Source organism: Bison bison, unplaced genomic scaffold (assembly GCF_000754665.1).
Source record: "Bison bison bison isolate TAMUID 2011002044 unplaced genomic scaffold, Bison_UMD1.0 scf7180017864260, whole genome shotgun sequence".
Lineage (NCBI taxonomy): Eukaryota > Metazoa > Chordata > Mammalia > Artiodactyla > Bovidae > Bison > Bison bison.
The window spans coordinates 3,773,677-3,776,226 of record NW_011494832.1 but is presented as its reverse complement, the minus strand read 5'-3'; positions in this window follow the sequence as shown (position 1 = coordinate 3,776,226).

Genomic DNA, 2,550 nt, shown 5'->3' with positions numbered 1-2,550 from the left:
CCCCATGAATTGCAGCACGCCAGGCCTCCCTGTCCATCACCAACTCCCGGAGTTCACTCAGACTCACGTCCATCGAGTCAGTGATGCCATCCAGCCAGCTCATCCTCTGTCGTCCCCTTCTCCTCTTGCCCCCAATCCCTCCCAGCATCAGAGTCTTTTCCAGTGAGTCAACTCTTCACATGAGGTGGCCAAAGTACTGGAGTTTCAGCTTTAGCATCATTCCTTCCAAAGAAATCCCAGGGCTGATCTCCTTCAGAATGGACTGGTTGGATGTCCTTGCAGTCCAAGGGACTCTCAAGAGTCTTCTCCAACACCACAGTTCAAAAGCATCAATTCTTCGGCGCTCAGCCTTCTTCACAGTCCAACTCTCACATCCGTACATGACCACAGGAAAAACCATAGCCTTGACTAGACAGACCTTTGTTGGCAAAGTAATGTCTCTGCTTTTGAATATGCTATCTAGGTTGTCATAACTTTCCTTCCAAGGAGTAAGTGTCTTTTTAGAGCTGACATATTAGAAGTGACAATGAGAGAGCCACCCCTCCCCCGACAGTAAAGGCCATACTGAGTCAAACCAAACCTTTGTATTTTATAACTACAGTAGTCTTCAGGTCTTAGCTTTTTATCCATGGTATCTGGTTCTCCTAAGCTTGGAAACTGTTCCATGGAATGCAAATGGAGGTGTGTGGAAGGAAAATAAACTGTTTCACTTTCCAAGTAGAAAGATAATGCAAGTTGCTTGAATTGTTTATATTTCCCACCAGGCAGGCAAACCATATAAGAAAGAATAGGTGGAATTTTAAAGATATATTTCATTTCACCCAGCATATCCAAAATACTGAGTTACCAACTACATTCTTAGAACCCGCTGTGTCTTTTTCCCTCATGTCACACCTCAGTTTGGATCAGCTACATTTCTGGTCTCCTAGAGTAGTATATCGGTGGTGGCTGCTGTGTTAGCACAGCTCTAGGCTTGTAAAACAGCAGGTTAACAAACATGGGAGCTTCTTTATTGCAGGACTTTTCAAGGCCATTGACAGGCTGTGTACACCAGACACACTTCACATCTGCTTTGTTGTTGTTGATCAGTCACTCAGTCGTGTCAAATTGTTTGTGACCCCATGGGCTGCAGCACAGCAGGCTTCCCTGTCCTTCACTGTCTCCTGGATTTTGCTCATACTCATGTCCATTGAATTGGTGATGCCATCCAGGCATTTCATCCTCTGTCACCCCCTTCTCCTCCTGCCTTCAATCTTTCCCAGCATCAGGGTCTTTTCCAATGAGTTGGCTCTTCGCAACAGGTGCCATGGTACTGGAACTTCAGCTTCAGCATCAGTCCTTCCAATGAATATTCAGGATTGATCTCCTTTAGCATTGACTGGTTTGCTCTCCTTGCTGTCCAAGGGACCCTGAAGAGTCTTCTCCAACACCACAGTTGAAGAGGATCAATTCTTCCGTGCTCAGCCTTCATTATGGTCCAACTCTCACATCCATACGTGACCACTGGAAAAACCATAGCTTTGTCTATACAGACCATTGTTGGCAAAGTGATCTCTCTGCTTTTTAATACACTGCCTAGGTTTGTCATAACTTTTCTTCCAAGCAGCAAGTGTCTTTTAATTTAATGGCTGCAGTCACCATGTGCAGTGATTTTAGAGCCCCAGAAAATAAAGGCTGCCACTGTTTCCATTATTTCTCCATCTATTTGCCATGAAGTGATGGGATTGGAAGCCATGATCTTAGTTTTCCTTACTCTGGAGTTTTAAGCCAGCTTTTTCACTCTCCTCTTTCACCTTCATAAAGAGGCTCTTTAGTTCTGCCATAAGGATGGTGTCATCTGCATATCTGAGGTTGTTAATATTTCTCCTGGGAATCCTGATTCCAGCTTGTGCTTCATCCAGCCCAGCATTTCACATGATATACTCTGCATGTAAGTTAAATAAGCAGAGTGACAATATACAGCCTTGACATACTTTCCCAATTTGGAACCAGTCCATTGTTTCATGTCCAGTTTTAACTGTTGCTTCTTGACCTGCATACAGGTTTCTCAGGAGGCAGGTAAAGTGGTCTGGTATTCCCATCTCTTTAAGAATTTTCCACAGTTTGTTGTGGAAACTTCCACAACAGTCAAAGGCTTTATCATAGTCAATAAGCAGAAGTAGATGTTTTTCTGGAATCCTCTTGCTTTTGATCTCTGGTCAAAAGATCTTGGCAATTTGATCTCTGGTTCCTCTGTCTTTTCTAATTCCAGTTTGTACTTATGGAAGTTCTCTGTTCACATACTGTTGAAGCCTAGCTTGGATGATTTTGAGCATTACTTTGCTAGCATGTGGAATGAGTGCAATTGTGTGGTAGTTTGAACCTTCTTTGGCTTTGCCCTTTTTTGGGATTGGAATGAAAACTGACTTTTTCCAAGCCTGTGGCCACTGCTGAGTTTTCCAAATTTGCTGGCATATTGAGTGCAGCACTTTCACAGCATCGTCTTTTAGGATTTGAAATAGTTCAGCTGGAATTCCATCACCTCCACTAGCTTTGTTCTTAGTGATGCTT